We start from the raw sequence: 20,493 nt of genomic DNA on the forward strand, positions 1-20,493 counted from the left end.
TAATAAGGTATGCAGTGGCCAACATACTGACAAGGTTAAAATAAAAGAAATTGCAGTTCTTTCCGGTTAGTGGATGCGTTTTATGTTTGTTGTATGGTGGTAAGACGCAAGGAAGTGGTTGCAGGGACGAGTGAAAAGAGATTGCTGAAGAAGTAATAGATGAGGTGTAGGACATGCAGATAAAGGAGATGTGGAGAAAAGGGTGTAATTTTCCATCATTGAGTGAACATAGCATTACTGTGGAAGGAGCAAGGTTTTCGCAGTCCCAGTCACTCCTGTTCTCTTCGCACTACTCTCTTCTGCAGCTCTTTGTTAGACATTTATGCTACTTTTCTCCTCATATCTTTCTGAAGCAGTCCATCTGCACATCTCGCATCTCATCTCTTTCCTCTTCAGCACCATCCTTTTCTTTTCACATTACGCACTTTACATGAGTAAAATGTTGCAAGAAAAAACTACAGAACTGCACATTCCTGGAGAAAGCAAACACTCGTAGGGAGTGCAAGAGTAAGTAATAAATGTGGGCCAGCTACTCGGAACCCAAGCCAGGCTCGAGCCAGATGCCTGGCTGTGGCTCAGCTTGAGGTCTTCTTGGACCTTCGAGCCCAAAATGAGCTGAGCATTCATTTGGCTTCTGCTTGCACCCACACTCTAACCTCAAGCCACAAGAGTAAAAAAATCACAGTAATCCTTGATGTAAAACAGGAGAACAGTAGAGCTCTATTTGCAGAAATACACAATGCAACACTAGAACATCTGGGTGGGAACAGTCCCTGCTTTCCTGCTTGTTGTGTGATCCAAGGTGGCTATTTATTTCTCTGAGCCTCCCTTTTTATCACTTAAGAGAGCACCTTAAAATGCGTGAGTACAGGATGTTCCCTGTCTAAAACCCTTTCTTGTATTGTAATTGCATTTATATAGCGCTTACTACCCCTGACGAGGCGTTGTATTTCATTTACTAGACTATAATGTTGCTCTAATCAGAAACTGGGTCACATATAGGTACACGTTACAATATACTTCTGTAATTTCTGCAAAGGCATTGTCCTCTGGGCAGGGTCCGGCATGAATGTTTCTGAGTTCACATTTAAAAATTGTCAATGCCTCTCTATAGAGTGACAGTATTATATTCTAAGGTGAAAACATGCCACTTGTTAAAAAAATACACCCCCAAATTCTTTTTTTGAAGAGACAGCCTTTATCATACTTTTAAGTCATGGTTGTTATATCATTACATGACAAAAAGTTACAGAGCTTGGCTCGTGCACGGGCGCTAAAAGCCAAGCCAGACCCTTGGTCCTGGCTCAACTCTTCCTGTAATTTCTTGGCTCTCCCACCTCTAGTAAGTATAATGTGAAAGTGGAACAATGTCTCTGTTTCCAGCCTTAGTGGGAAGTGTTTTGTTTTTTCTGGCTGCAGCTATCACCAGTGATGGTGCACATGGGGGTGGGGGTGTGCGGTAAGACATTTACAGGTGCTCTACTGGCACCACCATCCACTCCTCCCAGTGACACCACTAGATTTGTAATGTTAGTCTGTAATTTGATGGAAAACTTGCAGTTGTCCGATTCCGCCTTTTTGTGAGTCTCAATGCATTTCTTTTTGTCTTGTGTGCACCTCAAAGACTCCCTCATGAGTTCTGAAATGCAGAAGAACTATGTACACTAGTGGCCCTGTAGCTTCCAATATCTAGAATTTTACTGTTTTGTGTATTGCATTGTGACCATACGTACTAAAAAATCTGCAAATACAGGCGCAACAATCTACTTTTTATATCAAGGAAGGCATAAATTGTGGTGCCATATATCAGTGTATCCAATCAATGGCGGAGCAAAGATACCATGGACTCCAATGCAAACATTGAAAGTTGATCCACCAATCCCTTATTTTGATGTTTAAAACTGCCTTAACTAGAGTGATGTTGCCCCGAGCAGCCATGGACCCTGGTGCCACTTCACATTCTGCACTATTTTATCTTCTCCCCTGCATTCAGATAACTTCAGTTTTGCACTTTATGGTATATTCGAACATTGGAATGTGGAGCACTCCATTGAAGACAATGGAGTGCTACGTGCTTCTAAGGGCCGGTAAAGACTCGCAAAGCAACATTCCAATGTTGTTTTCACAAAGGCCTCTCGGAGCCTGAGGGGATTTAAACCCCATCGGGCTCTGATATGCCTTTGATTTATTTGTTAGAACATTCTACCCTCTAGTGGCAGAATTTACTAATAGCCTTATAGCCCTTTGTAGCTGGGCTATACCGGCTATTAAAGTCCCGCTCCCTTGTTAAAGGCCCTCGCCTTTGGCTCGAACCTTTAATGCTGGAGCAGGCCTTTAATAGCTGGTATAGCCTGCTACGGGGTGCTATAGGGCTGTAGTAAAGCCCCGAAAAAATCTTTTCTATTCATTATTTCTCCCACGGTGGGTTGTGATCATTTAGAAAGGTTGCTATGAGGTATCACAGTCTTTATACGTGAGCACAGTTGTGACATTTTGCCATAGAGGATGACTGTGATAACATGATTTTATATAGTGCTTCATTATGCAGGTGTCTAATTAATAGTACCCCAGTAGACCTCAGTAGAATGAACGCTGAGCTTGCCGTGCAACAACTTGAACTGGAGACTGCCAGGTCACACCATGTGTCGAAGCAAGCCCTCCCTTAAAAAATTTTAGGTCAAGCCTGGGCAGCGCATGTGCTGCTGCAAGGCATTCAGTAGTGGAGTATGGCTTTGAAGCCCCGCCCACTCTTCACTCACATTTTTTATTGGCTTGTGTCATTGTCCTTCGTAAACGCTGACTTCCGAGTCATTATTAGGCCTGTTAGTCCCTCCTTGGTACCACCTCGTCTGCATTTGTTACCTCCCACAACCACTCGACCTTTTACTGGTGTTGTTACATGGTCCGCTGTATAAGTCGGCGAGCACTATTTTCTTAAATGCTCTTCGCCTATTCCATCCACGACATTGTAGCACCCGCCGCTTTTATTTTAATAGTAATGAATTTATTCAAATTAAAGTGTGGTCCGCCTTAACTATAGAGGCCCGCTTATTTAATTATTTAATATATGGAGCTACCCACTCTTACTTTAGCACCTGCGCTTATTTATTATTTAATATACTGCACGGCCTGCTTTCATTTTAGCTGCCATGCCTACTTACCAGCAGGGGCCACTTTAACTTTAGTGGCCGCGCTACAGTAGCTTTTGAACGTGCATTTTTTTTCTTCACTTTTTAGTTGAAGCACCCTACACACTTTCACTTTAATGTTGGCTGCACCCCTTTGTTTAGACGCTGCTCACTGTAACCTGAATATGTGGGCACCGTCTAAAAAAAGAGGCGCAGTCACCATTAAAGTGCTCTCGCATTTACGAGAGTTTGAGCTCTTGGCATTAAAAATAGCAATTTCTTTTTTATATGTGTTGCTTTTAAAAACACATAAATAAAAGGTATTTTCATTTACAATGCCAATAGCTTAAACGCTCGCAAATGCGAGACCTATTGCATTGAAAATGCTTGTTTTAACAACCCATCAAAAATGTCCCTTCTACTTTCCCCATCAACATTTCCTCATCCTGTATACCCACTCCCCCTTTCCCATCTTACCTCTTTATCAGGCTGTGCTATAGAATAAACATTTATTATTAAAGTGGAAACTGCATATTTTTGTGGAAAAGGTATCTTGTCATTTTAACATTTCTCTAAAATCAAGTTTTATCAGTATGTTTTTATCAGGCTATTTTTATTCATTTTTGAAAAATAGTGGATTTCCATTAAAATGTGTGTGTCAGGGCTTTGGGACATCTCAGTTGGAATAAAGCATAAGACTTTGAGATAACATGGAATGCTAGCTCAAAATATTACTGCAACATTTTCCAAGGAAAAGTTAACAGTCTATATCAAACATTTTTTTTTCATTGCTGGGATTTCCCACACCCTCATGTGGATCTTTCTTCCCCCCCCCAATTTGTAGGAATATTTTGTGTTGCTGTCACTATTACTAACGTCCGGAATTTAGCTGTCTGGGATTTGTAGACTCTCAAACAACTGGAAGAGGATATCTAGCAGTATCACTTCTTAGACTTTTCACTTTGCAGGGAATTTGCCTTTCACCTAGCTCCACCTGTTATTACAACCCCAATTGAATGTCTGCTTTTTAGTTAAGGGTACAGTACCATAGTGTAGGAATTGCCAGCAACATAAAAATTAATCAAATATGGGTTGCAGTATAAATGAACACCACCCACTGAGCGACATTAAAACATGACTTTAAGCGCAATATTTCTGCCCCCAATCCGCTATAAGCCACAGCAGGCATATAAATCACTGCCAAAATTATACGTTTATAAGACTACATTTTAGAATAGCAAAGCCATTTATATGTAATGTCGTGAAGTTGGCATGGTCTTGGTGCATAATGTGCAAAAGTAAAAACATGACTAATATTTATATATTGGGGGTTTTAATCAATAATATTTTCTTCTTTAAGTTAATTGTTTGCAGAATCTTATTGCTGCTTTAACTTAACACACATTGCCTTGTGGAAAAGTCTGGATTAATTTTGCCAAAAGTGTTGTCAATGTCTCTTTATATGTCACTTGAGGAATTTCTTTAATAGCCTGATCAAGTACTGTATTGTCGTGTTGTATTTTCCATGATTAAGTCAAGTTTGACAGTAAACAAAGTATCTGCAGATTGATTGCTTTCTGTTTGAGGAGATGCACTACTTCAGTCTGTTACATTGTAGTCCACTGCTAGTATGATTAGCCAGATTGCTTTTGGAGATATGTGCATCCTGATCATCAAGGAATATAGGGCCATATGTATCAAGGTACCAATTAGCGATTCTGTAATAGCGATTTTTAAGAAATCGCTATTTCAGAATCGCTAAGTGGTATGTATCAAGAAAATCGCAATTTTTTAGCGATTTCTTCATATTTTTTAAGTGCGAATTCGCAAATTGCGAATTCGCAATTAAGGAATACTTTCCCATTCATTTCTATGGGCCGGGAGGCCCATAGGAAGGAATGGGAATTTATTCCCAATTTGCGATTCGCAATTTGCTAATTGCATATTGAGAATAATTTCAATGGTGCAGGGGTGTCCAAAGGACACCCTGTTGCACCCCTGAAATAAGCATGGGTCCACATGTGGTGCACATACATGCCCTAAGGGCATGTATGTGCGTCACATGGCACTTTGAAAAATGCAATAAATTGCCATTTTTCAAGAAATTCGCAAATTACCACCAACTTGAAGTTGGTGGTAATTTGCAATTCCTTAGGGACAATTAGCAATTGTTTTTAGCTTCATACATTGCATTTAAGGAATCGTAAATTTTGCGTCTCCTTAATTTTCACCGGATTTTCATTCATACATCCCATTTAGAAAATTCGCATTCACAAAGGCCTAAATTCTGCGAATTTCGGCCTTTGTGAATGTGATTTTGTATGATACATATGGCCCATATTTCCCTTTCACTTAGGGCATGGTGGCATAACAAAATCATTTTGTATTTCAGTCAGTATTTATCTGACTTTGATTATATGCATGCATTCATTTCAGGTTATTTTGTTTACCTTTAAGAAATAAATTGGTGTGTATAAGATAATTAACATTTTATATTATGACACATTTAAGCAGAACTTATGGAGGTTTGATTTATCTTTTAGTTTGGATGATTTGCATTTGTTTGTGCTGGCAGTTTTTGTTTGTGAGGTTTCTTTTTTCAAAACATCATGACATATATCCATTTACCTGTTTTTGCTCAGCCAATTCCGTCTCTTATCATATTGCTCCCTGTGTTCCATCCCCTTCATTCTCATCTTTTGTATTCCCATCTCCCCTGCTTTTAAAACTTTGTGCACCAACTCAGAACATCTCAATAGGAAAACTGTAGGATAAATAGTCTAACCAATAACATTTCTAGCAGTATTTATGTGAAAAAGTACTATTGTAGACCAAACTAATGACTGTTGAATCTACAAATTAAGACTGTCTCTCACACATAAACCCCAATGGTTTTATAAGCCACATGTGTGTTTCTTCTGTCTTACTTCAGCCAATAGCTCCAAACTTCATTGCACTGGTAGAAGATATAAATCATTTGATGAAACTCAAGGAACATAATTTGTCTAGTTCTAACAGTTAGCCCTGCGTCTATTCAACAGCCACGCCATAATCCTATTCTCAGCACTGCACTTATGCAGAAGGGGTATGTGCATTTATTGTTCCTGTCTTCAGCACATACATTAAATCTCTGAGTTAGGGCATAGGCTGGAGGGAGCAGCGCCAGGGAACTCAGGGCTGTAATTAATTGTGTGTTTCTGAGCTCTGCTGTCAGAAGCACATGAACTAATGTTTTTGGTTTATTTATGCACTGCAGATGGAAATAAAGTGTGCAGACCCCATCTCCATATTGTCCCCGTGCAAAGAATGGGATCATATACAATCCCTAAAGTGTTACTTTCATGAAGAAGCTACCCACAATTTTGGATCATCACAACATGCTAATGCCAGGTAGCTCCAACTACTTGAAGTAGTGCTTTGCTCATCCCAATATTTTGAAAAATCGGGACCTTCTACAATGAAAATCACCCTGTGGTCTACCTCAAAAATCCACTTAAAATCGTTCCATATAGTATAAAATATGGGGGTAGTGCATTTTGGGATCAGGAAGAGAAACATTCAGAGCTATGAAGGTTAAGAGCATTAACTCCTTGTTTCTGATTACCATACAATGAGACCTGAACAAAGTGCAGAAGCAAGAACTAGAAGCAGAAGAAAGAACAACACTATGGGGCATAGAGAAAGCCTCAGCTGCAACATGCTCTCTCTCTCTCTCTCTCTCTCTCTCTCTCTCGCTCTCTCTCTCACAGAACCACTCTATTGAAGGAGGATTCTTGGATGATAGGTTTGACTGTGAAGGGAAGATCAAGGGCCTTCTTCATTAACTCATCCATTTGTTCATCCAATAGCATCTTGGAGAAGAGTGGATGCTAGGAGAAGACGTTTTGTTGAATGCACTCCATGTTCCCAGGTCCCTGCCCAGAAGATCTGTCTTTCCACCACCAACTCTCCTACTTCCAAGGTGTGGAGGGACGTTCGGAAATAAGCTTAAGGAGGCTTGTCTGATTTGTGAATGATGTTTTTTTAATGGGAGCACACCAGGGAGAGAGGGAAACCAATTCCGTGAGGTGAGGGTTGATAAACAAAAAAAACGAAATCATTCATTATAATCTTTTGTGGTTGTAAGTCAGGGTAGAGATACGTTAATGTCTCTTCCAATGTCTTCTTTGTATTCTTTTTCTCCTAGGTCCTGTGGCATGGTTCCACTGATGCCCCTCTGGAAACAGAAGAATGCCCAGGTATAATGATAACATTTTCCAAAAAGTCTTGCTAGTTGATCTTTTTTTTAGTTCCTCAGGTTTCCTTTATTTCAAGTCAGAACTGTCCTATTACAATTACACACTTGTGCTCTCTACCACCGACTCTCAGTATTACTATCGGGGTTATGAGTTGTTCCTAATGCTTCTTATCTCACCCTTCACCATTACAAGTGGACATACATCCTGCACATGATCTTTCTTATCCCATCCAGTTTATTTCAAACCATAGGGCAGGGGTCTTCAAACATTTTAATGCTGTGCCCCCATAGGAAAAAAAGTGACTTATTTAAACATTGCAGTCAAGTTATGCATCATTTTAAAAATGTAATCAAATATATGATTGCCAAAAATACTATTCTGGTCTGACAGGCCTTACTAAGGTGTACAGGTATCCACAGTGTGATTATTAGAAATGGCGCTGGGGGTTGAAGAATATTTGGAGGCCCTTCCCTTTTGAGTCCTGCCCCCAACCAGAATATAAATGGCAAACGTTGAAGAGATGGCCCAACACAGAGCCGCTTACTTCAGCTCCTTTTTTCCTCCGATGAAAAAAAAGAACTGTTATCATCATAATGCTCTTTCTGCCTAGAGCTTGACCCCCTCCCCCCGATCACTTGCACCCCCCAAAGGGGGCTCGCCCCCATTTGAAGACTCCTGCCTTACTGTATAGTGGGGGGAGAAACAAAACAGAACCCAGAAAGAACACAAGACCACACAGTCTCTCCCAACCCCCGGACCCAAGTTACTCACCCAGACAGCCACAAACCTTTTGAGTTGTGGTGGGCAATTCAGCAATAGTCGGCGGAATCCATCTTTTCTCCAACCAGGAGTTTTCCTCCTCCTTACTCCCTGCATATGGCATCTAACTTGTTGTCCTCCTTCCGTGGCTCCTCTCCCTCAGGTTGCCAATATCCTGCCTCTTTATGTTTCACTAAGGACTGCTCTTTCCACCTTCTGTCATCCTTCTGCTTTTCTCATTTTACTCTCTGCATTCTCTTTACTTACTTTCTCACCCATATTGTCTTTGCAGCGTTTTTAACTCTTCTCTCCGGTACCTCTTTTGTGAGGGAGTGCTTCTTTATTATTCCCTTTTCTTTCTGTCTCCGCCCTCTTCTCTATGTAACCACTGTCCAATTTCTCTTTCTAGGTTCCTCTTTATATGGGGACGAACCTCAGTGGGAGCCTTGTTCCTGGGGTCCTTGTTTTTCTCTGGCCCTTTCCCACAAGGTTGTTGACTAAATGTGTTGAAAGCATTATTTGATAAAAAGTGAACAAACACATCAACTTTAAAAGCGTTGAGCACTTTTTCAATCATGGCTGCAAAGCCTAGACCACCTTATTATACACATCATTTGATACATGCTTACCCTACTGCTGAGGTTATTAGGTCTGGCTCAACCATAAAGACAAATCATGAAAAGGTGTGTGTTTCTGTGGATCAGACAGTCACTACAATATACACCACCAACGTCTTGGACCACTAAATAAACCAAGTCATGTGTGTATGAAAGCACATTTCTAAAAATCAGGAGTGGCCCGGCAGCAAATTACAGCTGCCAAGCACTCCAAATAGGAAAAACAAAGACATGAAGCAGAGGTTGGGGGGCACCTGTGGAGCAGGCAGGTGTTTGAGAGGAAAGCAAACACTGCTGAGTAGCAAATATAATCATGAACGGGGTAGGTAGGAAAGCGGAGGAGTCTTAAATTTAAAGAAAGAACTGTATTAAAATGAACAGTCTTAGGGGAGAGGGTACTACAGAGAGCACAGATGGAAAGCAGCACACAGGGCAGAGAGTAAATAAACACATGCACTCCCAAAAGGAGTACAAACAGAAAAAAGTAGTTCTCTGAATCTGAACAGTGGAAAGAGTCAACCTGTCAAAATAGATGGGAGAAATGCTATAAATCCAGGTAAGGGATGTTGCAGTGTGAAGCGTGCATAACATTTCTATATTGTATGCTTTTATATTCTGACTCTATTTACTCCTCTAACCGTACTGGGCCCTTTACCATTAGACAGTCTGAAGCGTTTCCATTACCACAGAGACAATGATGCTCTGACCTACCTATCTCCGCCGATAGGAGGGGTGGAAATTAGGGTAACCAAACTCCACATTGGCTATGCAAGGATGACCAATAATTGACAACCAACTCACAGATTTGAAATCAGATTTAAATACACCACTCTGAAAACAATGCTGTAAAAAATAAAGAATGTCCACTGGGAGACCCAATTGTTTGAAGAAGTTAAGTCGAGAGAGGATTATGCAAACCAACAACTCAGTGATAGCAACAGAGAACAAAAGAAGTAAAACTTGATGTTCTGTTAGAGTCTGTTGATTCTCTCTACAACACATTCAACATCAATACAGATGTATAGTTTAAAAGGAAAAACAAACAACTCAATAATAGACTCAGACAAGATTTTAATTAATTTGGTTATTGTATTAAAGAATCACAATTCATTCAAATAAACACTTTTTTAAGGACTTTAGTCAGAAGAATCACAGTTTACATTAAGGCACCACACATGTAGGCAAATCTTTAAAGAATGGTTATTAAATATTTTGTTGCAGAGTTACAGAGTCCTACCACCATTAAGGCAGAATGATGGTTCAAATTTCCAACAGATCAGGTCCAACAGTAGGGGGGGGGGGTCAGACTTATGGTCCATTAGGGGTGATTCCTTTAGCATAATGGAAATTGGAAAAATAGAAATGGTTCGGCAAAAAAGGTCTCAGTCCATCAGCTACTGATTGTAATATCGACAAACAGATCGAAGTAAAAGATCGAGCCACAGAGCATCTGGGTCTCAAGAAGCAAAAATCTGTGGTCTTCGTTGTTGGCCCTCCTTTGGGGTTTCTTCTTATATAGAACTTTAGCAAAGTCCAGTGGCGTGGCATCACACCACCATTGAAGGACCATCACATGAGATTGTAACATCAAGTTAGTTTCCCATGATAGTCATAAGAAACGAAAGTTGGTGAGTCCACATAGGTCTAACATTTGTATGAAAGAAATGCAAAGTTGCAACTTATAGCCATAGGTGAAAATCTATTTCCACAGGAATATTTCACAGTAAATCATCGGAAAACATTCAAGAATGTCAGGGGGAAACACGTATGTATGGGACAAAAAAAGCCACAATTCACTTGTAAAGAATAATCCATTGAATTATTTCATGGAAATGGTCAGCATTAGAGAAAAGCATTTCATGAAGGCCTTTAAGTTAGCATTGCACGTTTAAATAAAATGAGCTCTAAACCTACATTGAATATAATGAAATTAAATCAATTCAAATAAAGAATGTGTGTATTTTCACTAAATATTACTACACTGAAATGACGAATGTTGGGAATGTCCTACTACCACAATTTTTCACAACATTCATGTAAATGCAAATTTTTCTAATTTCCTTCTGCAAAAATCATTTTCAATTTCATAAGCTATAGTCTCTAATATCATTTTGCAAAATCTCAAGCTTGTGCTTTGCTACAGAGTTTTGCACTAACTTTTCAAAATGGTGCTTTTCAGCATAAAGTCTTATAAAGGTTTTTTCTTTCTCATGTTTAAAGCATGCTTTTATGATGCTTCTACCACACTAGTCTCTATTTTGTGTGCCAATGTGTCTAACGTCTGCAATGTGTACTTTCAAACTTCGTGTCTTCTGTGTATAAACATGTAGTGTAATATGATTTTAAAGATCATGATGAATCAGGAACAAACTCAAATAAGAAGCAAATACATGAGAACGAGAGGAAACCCAACTAGCCGTAAGCAATGGAATGGCCCAAAGCTCTCTGTAAGTATTGATGTTGTCTATTGTAGGTGTTCCGGAACAGACAGCTGCAATCTGTCTGTGTTAGAAACCTTAAAATAGCCTATTACAGAGCATTTTCTAGAAAATAGGACATTTTACTAAAACTGAGCATAGAAAGTTGTTGAGTGCATTTCCCAAAATACAATTTTGAGTAGCAAGTGTTTTTTTTTCAAATAAGCTGCATGCTTTTCTTATAAACATTATTGCAAATATATTTGCTCATGTAAGCCCATCCCTGAAAATAGTGTAAATCTTTTTTTTCATGTTGTATGATATATATTTTAGGTGCCTGTAGAATTATATCCTTCATTTTCGTTAGTTCTGTATTTGCAATTTGTTTTAATGCCTGTTAATGTATGACATAAATGGCAAAAAGTCTGGAATAGGAATCTGGTGAAAACATGAGTGTTTCTGTGGAACTTCCAGCAGACACACGAATGTTTCTAACCACCATTTCCAATTAGAATGAGTCAAAAAAGTCTTGCTGATACTTTCTTTGAAGAGATAATGTTTAATCATATTTAAAAACCATCCCTAAATTGCTTAATCTGGGGAGTCACAGAAGAGGCCAGGAATGTTTTAAGGGGGCTGACAAGATTGAGGACTCTCCCATAGTTTCTGTAAACCAAGACAACCACACTATAAGGTTGAGCAGGAATTTAATTGCACAAATTAAATTGTGTCATTTAGTAATACATTGCAGAAGCATCAGAAAGTAGATCTTACACTTTATTATAACAAAACATTTTAATAAGAATTGTCTAGCAATACCATATATTATACAAAAAAAGGACTTGTTTAAGTCAGCTATGATAATGACATTTGAATTTAAAATGTATGTAGTGACAGATGATTCGCTAAAGAACATATTTGCTTCAACTTTTATCACTTCATAAACAAGAATGGCAAAGCAAAAAAGGCAGAGTTTTTGGACCTAATGGCCTTGTTAATTCTGTTTGTGTGTAGGTCGTGGGCTGTGTGGGGAAAGCACACGGAGGAGAAACCAACACAGATTGTAGGGCCATTAGGTGTTGTCTTGGGGGAGCACACAACAAAGACAGCAACACAGATTTCAGAGGCTGTGGGAGAGGCCAGCCAGGAACATAGCAACCCAGACCCAGGCAAGTCGGGTGTTTTCATGTGAATACAAGCATACAAGGGAAAAAGCATCATGGTGGATGGCGAGGGCAGTTCCTAGGGGTTAAGCACACAAAAAACTAGAACATCAGAGAGCATGGAGAATGGGTGTCTTCCTGGTGGGACAGAAGCACACAAGAGAGAAAGCAAAATGGAGCATTGGGAGGAGAGCACTACTGGGGGTAAGTACATAAAAGGACAGCAACATGGAGCATGTGTTTTGTTTGTGCAGGTAGGGAAAGCACACTAGGGAAAGAACCACATGGAACAGGGATGGGAGAAGCACACACGTGGGAGGGCAGCACAGAGAATGGGATAGGGTGAGAGCAGCACAGTAGGGTATGGCGTGGGAAAGTACACAAGTGAGAGGAGCGGACCATACAAGTCAGCCTAGCAAAAGGATGGTAAAGAAGCTGAGCTCCAGGGGAGGGACAAACACAAGATGGGCAAGATGAGGCAAAAAAGTCACCAAATAAGAAGTAAGCCAATCAGAATATTAAATTAAAGCAATTCAGAAGAAAGCCAGCAATTGGTAAGCTATAGTTCTTTATTGAATAGACAGCTAGAGGTGCCTGGTAAAGAAGACCTACAAAGCAGAAGTTGATTAAGGTGGGTTTTTACACAAGATAATAGGAATTCCATGAGCCACAAATCCTTTCAAATGAAAATGTAAAATATAGTATCTGAATAGACATAGCTGGAAAGGAATTACCGAAAGGTAACACTATAGTGAGAAATCCAGTCCATAGACTAATTGCTAGCTCCGAAATTATAGCAAAGGTGAGTGAATAAGTATATTTCTGTTATATGTACCATGATATACATGGTCACCCATACACTACTCATGTGCATCAAACATAAATCTTACTACGGCAGAGGCCCAGTGTGCCCAATGTGCCACAGCCAGGTCCATTCATTCAATGTCTATTGCTCAGATCAAACAATGATCATTTTAGAGGATGAAATGAAAGAGCATACTATGAAGTGGACTCAGGAATTCTCTCAGCCCAGCCTAATGTTGGTACCTAACTACATATATTTCAGAAATGGTTGGAAACTAACGCATTCATGCTTGCATTTAACTGAGCTCAACACCGAACTAGGATTGTGATCAAAGAAAGTCATACACTGTTATATGTCCTCAAAAACCTGTTGGCAGTACCTTATTTTCAAGTCAAATGCGTGCATCCACACACCACAGAACACTTTTGTGGCATACAAATCATGTTATGAATAAAGTCTTTTTTGCATCTATGAACATTTATTGAGATGTTATGTGGTTTGCTCTTGGTCTTAATGATTTTTTCTAAGAGTATTTTGATAATGCAGTTTTAGTACATTTTAAAATATAGGCCCTTATTGACAGTTTGGTTGGAAGCTCCCCGTCTGCCAGGGTGCCTGAAGTCATTATCTCCCCCACCCTATTGAACTACCACCTTCCATATTTAGAGGTCTTCAACAGCCTGGCATAGATATCTGAGCCTTCAACTGAGCCACCCCACAGCTTCATCTTTGGAAGGCACTAAAAAATTGAAAGTGGTCATCATTCTTTATGCAGTCGCTTAGCAGTCTTTTGTGTTTTTAATTAAACTAAGCTCCCAAAGTTGTTAAACAAGATACCAATGACCCTGACATGCTATGAGTTTTCTCCTCTGGGTGTCATGGGAATAGTTCTTTTTTTCTGCTCAGTATTGCGAGGCTTCCCCTGATATTCCTGAAAAAAAGTACATTAGACAACTTTCTCTATATAGGGCAGACATTGTGATGCACTTACACCAATGGCCAGAAGTCCACTGGGCTGTCAATATAACGTTTCTGCCACTGGAGCCTGCAGGGTTACCACCATAAGAAACATGATGGCCTGTCCATCACTAAAAAGAGCACGTGGAACATCAGTTTGATGAACAGGGAATTCTGAAAAATATATTATGATTGCTTTTCTTGTATGTTTTTTACAAATTTGTTCTCTGGATCTCATTAATTTTTCGTCTTTACAAATAGATCTTACACTGGTTTTCTTTATGCACTGTTTACAATCGTGTGTCTTAAAAAGCAAGATCATTGATTGCACGTAATGTGTATGCAGGTTTTCCCCTCTTATCAACTATGACCAAAATGTCTATGTTGCACATAATAACCACTAATTAATTTTTTATCTGTATATTTTACAATCATTTTGTAAACAACCTTAGGGAGGAAAGACAACCCTTTTTGAATTGATGTCTGACCTAGAAATATCTGTATATTTATTTTTATCATTCAATTAGTGTACCCAAATGCAAAACTGTGTCATAGCACTTCTCTGATAACAGGATGTGGGGCAGGACAGAGACGAGGAGGGAAAACAAACTATGTAGATGTAAATAAATGAGAAACATCAGACTCTAAGACCATGGATGCATGGTCCTAGAAAAACTGTACATTCTAAGAAATTGAAAATATTTCTTCAAGTTTCTCAAAAAAGGTAGGAGAAACATGGTGCTTAGTAAATGTATGCTGCAGGTGTCAGAGTGCCCAAAATTATTGTTATAGAACTTGAGTGATCCAAAGGTTAGCAGCTTCAAGTCTGATGACAAGCGAGCTCTTAGTAGACGTCAGCATAATTTGTGAAGTTGGCTCTTAAAAAATTATGGTAGGTGAGGCGTATTGCAAGGGTAATTTTTATGCAGGAATCATCTACACATTATTCAGCAAAAAGATTTTGCAAAACAAAATCTCCTACCAAAAGTTTTTAATAGGCAGTTTGCCCACAGGTGATGTTATGCAAAGATGATAATCTTCACAACATCAATGAATTGCAACATTTGACAAAGGTTTACTCAAAAAATTATATTTTCACACATACCTACTTTTTAGTCCTCAAAATCCTTCTGAGTTGTTGATCAAGCTGAGGTTCTTCCCCAAAAAATGGCTGATTGCTATCTGGATAACTGAAGCTGTTGCAGCCTAATATGCTCACTGTTAACTTTAGCTTATGAATTAATGTGAATGTGTATGTATTACAAACAGACATTTTCTCCACAACTAAAACATGTGTTTTACTTGTGGTGGGAGGGGCTGTAGTAATGGAAATGATGGGCTTTTGACAATACAAGAGGTACGTAACATGAAGTCAATTATAGTCGTTTGGGGAAACATTTAACAACCATTTCAGCAAAGCCGTAGTGCCCTGAGTAAGTCCCTTGAGTCATTGTTTTTGATTGAAACATTGCTTTATTACAATTAAGTAGAAATTCGTTGTTCCATCGTCAGAGTGTTACAATGCAATGTTATGAGCAGGATTAATTATCCAAATCTAGACGATGTGCACTAGGTGCATAAAGAATTCTTCAATGACTTAAATCATAAACAAGGAGATCTTAAACAAAGAGATTGTGCACAATTATGTACAAGGAAGCAAGGAAGTAAGGATTTAGCCAATTGCTGGATTAGTGACAAGTGTTCAGATTTTTTTTTAGGGTTGTGCAATATCCTAACTAATAGAGCATAATCTTGCTCTTGTATGTTTGGAAGTTTGTGTTTAAGCTGAATACATCTCACAAGAACTGGGAAACTGGATGTGTGTGACAGCAGCATGCACTAAGCCAGCACTCTTCATCACATGACTTTAAAAGGTGTGGGAACAATATATTGAGCTTGTATGTTGCATATCTTTGGGACATGATGGCGTGACTCGCTTACAATTTTAAAATTTTTACACAAATGACAAACAAATGAAAATGTAAGTTGTAGCAGTTATTCCCATGAGAATTACATGTATCACATGTGGAATAAAGTTCATCCACCCCAAGGATTCTTTTGTATTGTGAGGCTCTACTGTGGACAGAAAGACACATGTCCAGATGTTTGTTATGGAGGTGGAAAGAGAGCACTCTAATTTGAATGAATGCCTTTTGAGAAACTTGATTACTGATGAATGGAAAGAAAGGAGATGAAGCGGAAGGTAGTGGCAATAGTGTAGCTTTCTCAGGACTGGGGCATTGATGAAGGTTTTAGTGCAGATATATGTAATTCAAATATGTTGAGGAACTGGTTGCATGAAGCCTTGAATCTGGTGGTGATAAGAAAGAGGAGTCATAATTGGCTATAAAACTTGCACTGCATGTATGCAACTTGTACATCCTACAGGATGCTATGCAAATGCAGTTTGTGTGCTGATTGGTGAGACCAGAGAAATGAGTGCCCATATGTATTTCTATTTGCACTTCTTGTCTACTTTTTTATTTATGTACATGCCTAATTTATTGAAGACATGAACATATCTCGCACCACTACCGAACGGAGCTGACAGCTGCAGCTAGTCTTACACCAGAGTCATTGCATGCTGGCCCTTATCAAGGAGGCCCACACACCCATACTGTACATGTGGATTCTCTTCCAGGACCTATGCCCTGAAGAAATTCATTGTATATGAACGAAACGCGTTGGCTGGCAATTTTCTGTTTTTGGATTCTTATGAAAATAAAGGATTCATTAAGACAACATAATCAGGACTATATGACTTATTGACAAACTATCTTCACTAACTGGTGGTGCACCACTCCAAACCTTGGGTTAATATCTCGCACCATGCTGGCCCAGTCTACTCTCCTATCTTGTTAGAAGTAGGGGCATAGGATGTGCTTAATTTAAGTTTATGGGTTGAATTTAAACAATTTACACTTTGAAAGACTGACCTTGTCAGGATCATGGTTTACAATGTACTTACCAATGCCTCAGGGTAGATGCCTATGTATTCCCTTATAAACATAGACCCCTAGACAATCACTCATCAGCATGCAGGTCTTTTTAATACATCAGTATTGGGTTCAAGCTTGAGACACACTTCAGCATAGAAGGTGGGCTAGTGCAGAATTCATGTGAAAATCCTTGTTTTCCAAATACACAAAGGTAAACTTATTTTTTAATTACATATATTGAGTTAGATATTTCTAGTACAAGATATCCCCAAACTAGGGATTAGAGCATTTTGCAATGGAACAATAATATACATTCTGAAAACAGTCACTAAATATTTGCATTGAAATTGCATGGATGTCAAATGTAACCGTAATATATTAATACCATTAATAACAAGTAAGATTTTAAATCAAATGATAAAAAGTAATATAAAAATGAAAGTAAAAATGTAAAAACATAACATTAAGAGCAACATGCCATGACAGGTAGCAACGAAAACAGAGCAGAATTTGCTACTTTAGCCAACACATCCAAGATCTGTGAAGAGGAAGGCTTCATAGAAGAGCCTTTTCATTAGATGTGACTTCAGCTCTCACTTGTGAAGAAAGGGGAACCTGAATGTTCTTTGGGAAAAATATCGAGCTCTTAGGTAGCAAAAGGCATCAAGCAAAGTTAAAAAAATTAATAATATATGTGAACTCATGCATGTTTGTTAATAGGGTTGTGAAAAATGACCCCATCGTTTCGTAGGCCCCCTTTTTTTCCTATCTGAAGTTGCTGGCCGTAGAACTCTGTGCATTTTACCGCTGCTAAATAGAAGTAAAGTGCCTGGGCTTCCTACCCCCTAAAATATGTGCTGCACATTGGAACTCTATGTTTGGCCTTTTTAACTTCCCTAAAAGTCTATTATCAATTATGTCTAAGACGCTTCTGTGGGGTGGGAGGATTAAATGTCATCAATGGGCTGTGTTGTTTTTTAGATGCACTGCAATGGCACATGGTAGGCAAAAGTGCCTTTGCTATGTAGGAAAAAAATATTTATATACCATAAGCAACCCCTAACGTGCATTTTATGCCCACAGGGCAGGATACTAACATATAAAAACAGGGCACATTACATATTGGGGTTAGCATGCTCTCAAAGTGAGAAATAAACAAAATCTATATCACTGTGTAGACTTTTCTATGACCAGGCTTTGATGGGATTAAAATCTGTGCCTCCACTTGGGAAAATGCTAGACAAATGCTTCTAAATTATTCCCTACTTCATTTTGTATAATGTGATTTAATGGTGGAATTAGATTTTTTTATAAGTTAAGTGAAAACTAGCTTTGCTAAAATGTATATTTCTCCCACTCAGCGCACATCCAGGGCGGCAATACATATAGGTTTCTGAGAGAACTAACCACCCTGGCTCCGACAACAATAGTCTGCCTTTTATCTTATAAAGATCGAATGGGTGTTAGGTGGTGATCACTTACCAGGGATAAGCTACCTCAGCGTATACAGGAACAGTTGGCAGAACATAGAATAGCTTTGGTGCTACCTCCTTTGACTTGGAGATGTAAAGGAGGGCTTTCCTGATTCATTTAACGGATCCTTTCAGACAGACAGCCTCCAGACACAGCTGGGGAGAGGATCAGTTTCTACTCTGTCAGACGGAAGGAGAGTTCATCTAAATAAGGGAGTGACTAAGGAGATGAAAGCAGGCCTGCCTGGTTACAGCTGGATTTTGCCATATTGAATAAGGGACTTATAAGTGATTTTACAGTAAGGCAAAGTGGAAATGGTCTGAAAGGAGAAGGAGGGCTGCAAGATAATAGTAAGTACTGGGTGTTAGAATTTACCCAAACACTGGCTATTGTATAGGATACAGATGGCACAAAATCACCACCACTTCAGAAAATTATTGGGCCAGTGGAGACTCCAACTGAAGAAGAAGGCACTGCTTGAAGACAACTGCTGACTCTTGTTGGAAAAAGAGGACTCACAGACGGACTCAAGGAAGCCAGATTCCTGCTGATAACCAGGACCTGGAACTGCTTTTGAAGGGTCAATTGGTTGGCTTTCTGCTTGCAAACTTTATATACACAAAATGTAAAAGGGCTATTGAGTCCAAGAGAGCTCAGCTGACCACAGAGGATTGGTCCTTGAAGGAGATCTGGCTGGTGAAAGACCTGCTGCCTAGAAACCTTCCCTGCATAGATAGTAGCTATAGGATTGACCATGAGGAAACCTTCCAGCATTTGGAAAAATGTTGTAATTTTTTCACCTCTGGAAGACTGGGACAAGGTATTGAGGACTGCCCAAATAGGATGCACACAAGACAGGCACAGGAAACCAGGTTCACACACACTGAAATCTTGGTCAGCAGGATCATGTGGCAAATGTAATTGCCTGATTGAGCCCTGCCCAACTATGGATTCCCTCTTTGCCCTGCGGAAGGATTTGAGTTTCAAAAAGAAGTTTACAGGTAATACTTTCAAACACTATGAAGTGGCAACTTTTTCCAACCCCACAATAACATTGGTGAGTACAAAATCTAGATATGACTCACTCTGACTTTTTGGTTCCAAAATCAAAAACTTCAGAGAGAATTAGATTCTGATGTATCTGAATTCAAGGGACCGTTGCTGGCCACAACCTAGTACATTGCCACACTGGAAGATTCTGACTTCCATTTCAAAGACTAAGTCCAAAGTTAATTTTCTGGGGTATTGATGTTTTTGACCTTCACTTCATCAAAGTCAACCTAAAATCACTTCTTTGTCTCAGTCAACCATGAGTAATTACTAGATTGGCACTTTACTTTTTATTTTTGCTTTTTGCAGTAATATTTTGAATATTCTTCTCTCTTGCTCCTCTTTACCTACTTTTATGATCTTTACTTTTCTAAATTGGTTTGGAAATGTTATGGTTTCTGTTCTTTACTTAAAAATTGTTGATAGTGCTTGACATAAAATAAAATTCTCCGGGGGTCACCCGGTGTGTGCCATAGCTACCTGGGGTAGTACTGAGTCTTAACCTAACCAGAGTGGATTTATTACGTTTCATGGAGTATGCCCCCAGCACATTATTAGCCACATTCCTGACAAGGGCCCTTCTTAATTCTGCATTGACATTATTTGAAATTTTGACAATAATGATGCAGTGATATGTGCTTCTTTCCTTTTTTTGTGTGCATTCATTTTGCATTTTAAATATAAAAGGATCTACATTTATATATTTACTTGTTTTTTTTCTTACAAATTGTTTCATAGACATTTTTTGTTCCTTCATCAGAGAAATGCTGCTGTTTGTTTGTTCTGTTTTTCTTGGTTCTTGCTTTATATCCCCAACAGTTCCCTTCGACCTCCGCACCTGAATACCTCCCACACATATTTAATTTTCTGTCGATCTTCCACCATTATCTCTCATAGGGCCTCCTACCAGCTCTACTTCTTCAGAGTCATTACTTTCCCAGAAAACC

This window comes from Lissotriton helveticus, chromosome 12 (genome assembly GCF_964261635.1).
Source record: "Lissotriton helveticus chromosome 12, aLisHel1.1, whole genome shotgun sequence".
In the NCBI taxonomy this organism is placed as follows: Eukaryota; Metazoa; Chordata; class Amphibia; order Caudata; family Salamandridae; genus Lissotriton; species Lissotriton helveticus.